At 37.4% G+C, this 8,764-nt stretch overlaps 1 long non-coding RNA gene across 1 annotated transcript; it reads left to right on the top strand.

The window, feature by feature from the left end:
- Positions 1-155: 155 nt before the first annotated feature.
- LOC118799216 lies at positions 156-6,613 on the top strand. The gene is made up of 3 exons (XR_005006099.1): positions 156-403; positions 5,775-5,853; positions 6,231-6,613. It is a non-coding gene; the product is annotated as an uncharacterized LOC118799216 (long non-coding RNA).
- The last annotated feature ends 2,151 nt before the right edge of the window (positions 6,614-8,764 follow it).

Consider the following 8,764-nt stretch of genomic DNA (forward strand, 5'->3'; position numbering starts at 1 on the left):
CCCAGAATCTTGGTTTCTTTTTTAATTTGATTATTTTTTCGTTTTTGCCGAAAGGAAAGCGAAAATGAATTTACTCATCACTCATAGGGCACCTTTTCCTGTCTCGAGCACGCGCGTGAGAGGGACGTTGGCGCGAGCCAAGTTTGAATCTCCTCGTGAGGTAAAACGGACTCAACGGCTCGCTCGGTGGGGGAACTTGGAAACTTCAAGAAGAAAAGCGTCTTTAAACTCTGTTTTACTGAAGAGGAGCAGTTTTATTTACGCAGTAACGACAAAGAGTTGCAGCAGAGCAGAGTCCACACAGCTGTAGTTCACACAGGGAGCAGCTCCAACTCTTCTGCATGTATGAGGAGCAGCTTGCGTGTGTATTTTGCCAGACTTCTAGAAAACACAGGAAGCACAGGTTCGTTCCAGCTGATGAAGCAGCTCATGATAAGAGGGCAAGCAAGAACACTAAGCTATGCATCGTGATTAATTTGTCATTTGCACTGTTATCTTATGACCACAGAACCAGTGATAATCTGAATGAATGTACAAAAGTTGTATTCCCTTGGTTTCCTGTATTTGGCATTTCCTGTGGGGGCCTCTTCAGTTTTATCAATTACACATTGGATTGATATGTAAAGAGCCCATGTCTTGAATTATGGGTGGCCGGCAAAGTCCAACACGCTGCAGAATAAAAAATGGGCTGCAAACACATCAAACACTTTAATCAAAAAGACAGCATAGGCTCTGCATTTTACAAATGCTTGGCAAAATAATCAAACACCTTGAAAATTTGTTTGCACTCTGAAAACTCTCTCATCAAAAGGACTACACCAGTGTTACATTTTACAGACACTCTGGAAGTACGGAAAACACATCACGGCTGTCGGAACAAAACCTTGTATCTCCAAAATTAGAACATTACAGGAGAAGGAAAAAACATATTTTACGTTTAATGTAAGTCAATGGGAACCAGACTTTTTTTGCAAAAATAATTTGGGCCATTTCTTTTGGTTTATTCATTATAAAATGTACACACTATGTAAGAGGCATCAGGTATTTTCATATTATGTCGGAAACTGAAAAATGGAGATACGAGAGCAGCGACATGTAACTTCAGAAACACTGCAAAGTCAGTCACAGCACATCGGAAACGTTTCACACTCAAAAAGGATGAAACCATTCAAACCGTTCAATTCTATGCAGCATAAACATTCACTGATAAAAGTAAGTTAACTTTTATTTTAGCAGATAACTAATATCACAGTATCATAGTGAGAATTAGCTGTAGAGTGTAAATGTAAAATTTAAAATAGCAGCACCAGAAATGACTGATTACTAGTACAGCATTGCTGTCAGAACAAAACCTCATATTTCCAAAATGGTAACTTTACAGAAGGAAAAACATTCTTAACATTAAATAGAAGTTAATGTAACTACTTTTTCTCTCCAAAAATTTTGGAGCATTTCTATTGGTCCATTCATCATGAAATTCTAGCTTGTTGTAAAGGGCAGCTTCAATTTTCAATTACGACGTTTTGTTCCGACAGCAGCGATAGGTATTCAGATTTGTTCAGTTCAGAGTACTTTATGAATCACAAAAAGGGCAATTTATTTGCAGCTTTCCCATCCATACGCACAACTATATATATATATATATATATATATATATATATATATATATATACATACATACATACATACATACATACAAATATATACATACAAATATACATATACATACATACAAAAAAAACAAACAAACAAAAAAAACCTTATGCCGTCAGAGCTAACCAGCCAGCCAAGTTAACTGTGAGTCTCTTATCATCTTCCCTTAGTGATTTCTGCTGTGTTACGACTGGATTTGCAGCATTTCTGAAGTTGCATATGTTTTCTGTATTGGCCGCATTTTTATAAAATAGTTCAGGTGTAGTTATGTTGATGTAGTGTTTTCCGAAGTTGCGTCGTGTTTATGAGTTTCTTTAGTGTTTTTCTTTGTACTCTGCATTGAGTCGTGTCGGCCACCACACCGCATTTTTCATGTATTTCATTTTTTCCCGAGGTCCACTTATGACACGTACTAAACATCAGAATTCATTTTTACATGACCATTTTCCAAACTCTCTCTCTATCATAATTAGACAGACTGTTTCTGTTATTGTGCCTTCAGGGCATTATTTAAGTAAATTTTCTATGTTTTGATTGGTCACCATACTCCTTATAACATGAGTTTGTGATGCAGCTGTAGGCTGAATTTTTTGTGATATCACAAAATCAGAATGTTTTTACAGTTTCTGGATATGGACTGTATGAACTGAGGGGTGAATAGTACATTTTAAAACCTTAACAAGTTTACATACTACATGTGTAATGTTTGTTTTAAAAATAATCTTTAATAAGATGTAATATCACCAGTCTGCATGTCAAATTTTAGCATAAACCAGCAATTTTGTAAGTTATCTACTAAAATAAAAGCAAAGGGGAGGACATCTGGCAAAACTTCAGTGACTTTTTAATTAAGGCATTTTAAAGTTTTTTTTTTTTTAAATTAACTTCCTAATCCCTTAAAATCCCAGGCTTATTATGCACTAAGGCTTATTATTCAGTAACTACACAGTCTACAAAGCAAACTAGCTGAGCTATTCTTAGGTTATAGAAGTGTGTAGTAAAACTTTGGGCCTGCTGGTGGCCATTTCAGAGGTTAATCAGTGGACATTTGACAATGATATGTAGGCAGCTTCCCTCAAGAGAATGCGTGTTTTAAATTGTACTACTGGTCTTTTATTACAGTCTGATAGTCTGATGGACATACCCATTTGTATTTTTGTATTCATTGTCCATTGTATCTTTTATATCTTTTGTATTTTTGGTCAAATAGTGTTTTTATAGTTTATATTATAAAGTCTTTGGAAAGGCTTCCTAGTTTAGTCCTTTTTTTTGAATAAAGCTGGAAAGCTGTTGGAATCTCCCTCACAAGTTGATGTCAAGGCTGCATTGAAGATCTTGAAGGAGAAGTTGCAGGACGTTAAGCAAGCTAAAGAAACCTGTGATCAAGAAATTCAGCACATTATAGTAAAGATCACATATGCCCTGTCTTATGCCTTCGGAAATGTACGTTTTACTCTTACTCAGCTGAACTATTCTTTAACTTCTGTTTATCTATTACCTGACACATCCCGTTTCTTTGAGTTTACCCAGAGGTCAAGTTCCCCTTTTGCGTATTGTTGTTTTCACTTATTGCTGACAAGAGAGCCCTTTACCTGACCCCAGAGTGTACGCAGTGCACTCTGTCTGAACTCCTTTACCTACAGAGTTCTTGACTTAAACATAACGATATATGGTCATTCAATCATCAGCAGAGTATAATACTGATTTTTCTGACAAGCATGTTTTTCCTTCTCCTGTGAAGTGAACATTTTTTACTTTGATTACACTTTACATTGACTAAATTACTTCACTGTTACCCTTAAAGGCTTAATATTTTGAGTGTTGAATCTTGTTGGAAGTTCATTTGTTTCCATAGCATCTTGGGGTGCGGGAAAAAAATCGATTCTTAGATGCATCTCGATGCGGATATGCACGATTCTGAATCGATTCATTCAACGTAATGTTGACGGAATGCAAAGGGCGGAACTTGGAAGTGCAGCGCCCGGACAGTCTGTGGCGGCACATAACAAAAACACTACTGGGTGAGTGAGAAATACGACCGGCAGCCTCTGCATTAAAGCCAGGTTAGATCAGGAGTCCCAACACAAATGTTAACATTTTAAACCTTTCAACAAAAATCAAACCACCTTGGGAGCCACAACATTTAATGTCCAGTATGTCTCAGTATGTAATAATGTCCTAGTATAGACTAAACAATATAAACGAAAACGCGGACTTACTCTACTCTGCTTTAAGCTTCAGCTATAGCCGCTTTTTTCCATCTCTGCCAGAAAACTTTTCCTCAAAAGTTGAATAGTTTCTTGTAAAATGTCTCTCAGCTTTCGGCTGTTTTACGAGGCTGAAGTTGCTTCTCATTCGCCAGCTTCTTGCTGAACTTTCCCGTTCCACCTTAAATTCTGACTGAGGCTCCGAAGTTAATTGCGGCACCATTAACGGCGGAATGGGAAAATTAGAAAGAGAAGCGACTTCATCTTCGCAACTTTTTAGTGTTTGACAGTCTCTCGTTGCAGATTTAACGTATCAGGAAACCAACTACGTTGCTTATAAATGCGAATAAGTCCGTTCGTCTCCAAATGTTCTTCTGTCTTTCTCTTTTCCTTTTTCGTTCGCTACTAGCCAGGCGAAACCTCGTTGCTAGGTGACCTGCAGTCTGCACACCGTCTCGAAGATATTTTACTGACAAAGTGACCCCTCCCCCTCCCTACCACGAGACCAAAACCGAAGTTATAAAATCACTAAAAGAAAACGGGTAGGACGGCTATAATGTGCTGCGTGGTCATCCATTATCACTGGATCTTATTTCACCCTAGCAGCGCATTTTATCGCAGATGAGTGGCAGCAGCGTCTCCAAACAAGAGCAGTGAATGAGAGCCTTCCAGTTCACTTGCCACATCACTTCCATTTGTTTTATTAATAGGAGATATTGGACATAAATGCATTATGGATCATTACAAATACTTAGCTTTAAAAGTACAAAGTCCTCAGACAGTAAGAAAATAGAAATCACGTATGGAAAAAAAGATGCATCGAGATGCGCCAAATATTTTCAGTGGGTGACACCCAGACTCTTTTGAATATGGAGCAATGCTGTTGTAATACATGCAGAATGTGGTTTGGCATTGTCTTGCTGAAATAAGCAAGGCCTTCCCCGAAAAAGACATCATCTGGATGGCAGCATATATTGCCAAAACATGTATATATCATTCAGCATTAATGGTGCCTTCACAGATGTGCACGTCAACCATGCCCTGTGCACTGATGCACCCCTGTTCCATCATGAATACTGGCTTTTGAACTGTGTACTGATAACAAGTTCAGTGGTCACAGCGTCCATGATTTCCAAAAAGAATTTCAAATGTTGATTTGTCGGACCACAGGTCACTTCACTTCCCCTCAGTCCATTTTAAATGGGCTCGGGCCCAGAGAAGGTGGCAGTATTTCTGAATGCTTTTGTTTTTTTTTTCTTTGCATTTTAGACTTATAACTTGCATTTGTGGGTGCAGCAACAAACTGTGTTCACAGACAATGGTTTCAGAAGTGTTTCCGAGCCCATGCAGTGATCTCCACTACAGAATCATGTCTGTTTTTAATACAGTAGCGCCTGAAGGCCTAAAGAGGCCAGAAAATAGTGTTTTTGGCCTTTTCCTTGCATACAGTGATTTCTCCTGATTCTCTGTATCTTTTAATGTTATTATATATTGTAGATGATGAAAAGCAAAAGTTCTTTGCTATTTTACGTTGAGAAACGTTATTCTTGGATTGCTGCACTATTTGATCATGCAGTCTTTCACAGAGTGGTGAACTCCTCATTGTCTTTACCTCTGACTCAGCCTCTATGGGATGCTCTTTTTATACCCAAGTTACTGACCTGTTGTCAGTTATCCTCTAAGTATTTTTTAGCATTACACAAATTAACCACCCTTTTATTGCACACGTCCCAACTTTTTTGGAACGTGTTGTTGGCATCCAGTTCAAAATGGGGATATATGTTTTCAAAAAAAACAAAATTTCTCACTTTTTTCACACATTTCATATGTTGTCTTTGTACTATTTTCAATTACATATAGAGTTTCAATGATTTGCACAACATTGTATTTTGTTTTTATTTATATTTTTCACAGCGTCCCAACTTTTTCGGAAATGGGGTTGTCTTTTAACTGTGCAGCAGTTTCACACTTGTCTTAGAGTGTAAGTCTAAAGGTAAGAACCTTAAAATATAGTCACAAAATATAATTGTGAAAATAAACCCAATAGGTTTTTTTTCTATTGGCTGTTTCAATTACCATCAGTTCTAATTCTTGTTTCATTTGATTTTGTTTTACTTACATTTTGTTGTCCTCAGGTGCTGTCAGTTACTTGAACAACAGCTTCTCTTCTGTTTTGTCCTTTTTTACTTATCTCACTATAGCACAAGCATCTCGGCCAAAGAATGTGCGTTTCCTACCACAAATTCCAACCCTTTCCCTGATGTCTGCACATGTGGATGTGTTTACTGAAGTCTATTCGATTTAATATAAAGATGAACATGCAACCACACACTGCTGAGCATTAATCACACTGCTGTCTTCTGCTTTCAGGCTTTAGTGGTGATGGAGGTGTGCTTGCTTGTGTGTGTGCTATTTGGTGGATGTCGCTCTGAACCGGAATGGGCTGGTGGAGGCTGGAGGTCTGACGTTACTCAATACTGTCACTTTTGGTCTCCTCATCCTGAAACAACAACAACAACAACTGTGTCAGTAACTTCTATGTGACCAGTAAAGAGAAGTACAGTTCATATACAGTTGAATAATGCTTGTGTAAAGATTTGCATACTAAAGCTGCATACTGAATTCTGAATGTTTAAGAATTTTAATACAATGTTTAACAAGCAACAAATCTTTTTGATAGTCAAGCTTATTATAATGGTATGTATATCGAAAAGCTCCTCGAAAAGTTTCCACAATATTGTCCAGCAAACAAGCTTGTGATCTGTACTTCTGCATATGCTGGTCCATGGTGGCCAGTAATTGCAGATGCCTTGTTATCAATTGTATCTTCCTACAAATGTAAACAATAAAAACCTTTTAGACAATGTTTTTTCATATTCTTATTGATTCTATACTGATCCTACACTGACATGCTTGTTGTAGCCACATAAAAGTATTTTTGAAGCAGTCTCTCTCACCTCTTGCTTTGTTTTCACTGAAGCATGTCTGAGAGCCTCCTTGTAGAGTTCCTCCTCTATCTCAGACTGACTCATCTCCAGGACTGCTGAAGCGAGAGAGATCCAAACAACAAATACAGAATGTGTAAATTAAAGAGGAGGCCATTTATATATATATATATATATATATATATATATATATATATACACACACACACACACACACACACAAATACATTAACTATCTGCTTTAAAGGCTTTGCTTCACAGACTGTCCTCACTTCTTGTCATACTGGGTTCCGTAAAGAGCTACATTTGTTAACTGATTCCAAAATCTATACACAGTGAAAACGACTATATGAAAAAATGCTTGCTGTTGAAGGAATACAAAACTGAAACTATGAAGTGGACACTCGCAAAAAGACTTTTTCCAGGTTATTAGTGAAGGCTTAAGATACAATTTAAAAAGCAAAAAGCTGAAAAACGTGGAGATGTTATACATTTTTTTTTTTAGTGTTCTGTTACACACTTACCTTCTACTACCTTCTCGGTGGACTGAATTTTCTCATTCGCACCTGGGGACTAAAATAAGAGCTTAGTTAGAACACAGAAACATTACACATGTTCGATTATTCTCCATTTTAACTCTGTGTACCTTTTGACTCTTGAAATGCCTCTTTTTGCGGATGCTCAGCTGGAAGTTGTCCACTAACACAGCAATGAAGAGACTACGAAGACGAAAAGTTAAAAGTAAGCATTCACTGCCTAGTGATCGGTCAAGGCAGTCAGGCTTGTGATGTAAACCTAAAAGACATTTTGCTGCCCATATGAGGGTATTCAGTTCAACTGAGTGGTGGGATGAGCAGCAAAATGCCTTTAAGCTGCCTTGATGTTCTTCTATTACACAATTCAAAGACTGTGAGAACGTTACAGACATCAGCATGTACTGTACATGTGGTTCACAGAATGGAAACTGATTTAAAACTGTGAAGTCATTCCAGGTAACTTACTTGAGGAAAGTGAAGAACTCCACCAAGATGTAAAGATCAAGGAAATAAATGATGTGAGGTGCTCCTGTTGGTTGTGAAAAACATGGAGAAGAAAAAAAAAGGTCAAATTTCCAGTGACAGAAAATCACAGTTACACAGGTAAATACTCAGATACTTTACATCCTTTAATAAACATCACTATGCATCTATCAGAATATGGTAATTTGGCTGAAATAATATTGTTTGGCTATTTTCAAACGTCACCCCCCTCGCCACTCCCCCAGAAAAGAATTAGTGCATTGGGTCTTTTATCTATATTTGCCTAGTTTACAAATAATTAGTTCCCCCAGTTGCATCTGTATATTCAGTGAATTTTTTTAAAAATACTGAATCCTACCAAAATAATTTAATCGAACCATCATAACATTCAAGATTTTGTGAATTGTAATCCAATCAAATCGAGGTCAAAGATTTAGCTAAATTCACAATTTTCAATGAAAGCAATGACTTTCCTGAGTTTGCTTTTCACATAATGTGTTGATGCCTAAAAAGAGATGACCCCTTACCGTTGTCTCTGTTGGTCATATAGATCAAAGACCAGTCATCCAGCGTAAGGATTTGAAAGAGGGTGAAGATGGTCCTGAATATGCTTCCAAAGTGTTCCGGGTCTGACTCATTAAACGTCTCCCGGAATATAACAGCAAAAATAAACAGGAACAAGAACATGAGGATGATGATGGAGCTCATCGACCGGAAAGACTGAAGGCAGGTTAAAAGGATGGCCTGAAGACTCTTGAAGAAGCTGGCAGAAAAAAAGAGAGGGCCCTCGAGTTATTATTATACATTAAAAAAAACATGGACACATGCAAGTCTGGTCCATACGATTGGTCTACTTTTACAAATATGAAAGTCAATAAGAGCAGAACAGACGCAACACCATATTTATGTTCACTGGCTTAAAAATTCATTAAATGTGATG

Source organism: Colossoma macropomum, unplaced genomic scaffold (assembly GCF_904425465.1).
Source record: "Colossoma macropomum unplaced genomic scaffold, Colossoma_macropomum, whole genome shotgun sequence".
Classification (NCBI taxonomy): Eukaryota; Metazoa; Chordata; class Actinopteri; order Characiformes; family Serrasalmidae; genus Colossoma; species Colossoma macropomum.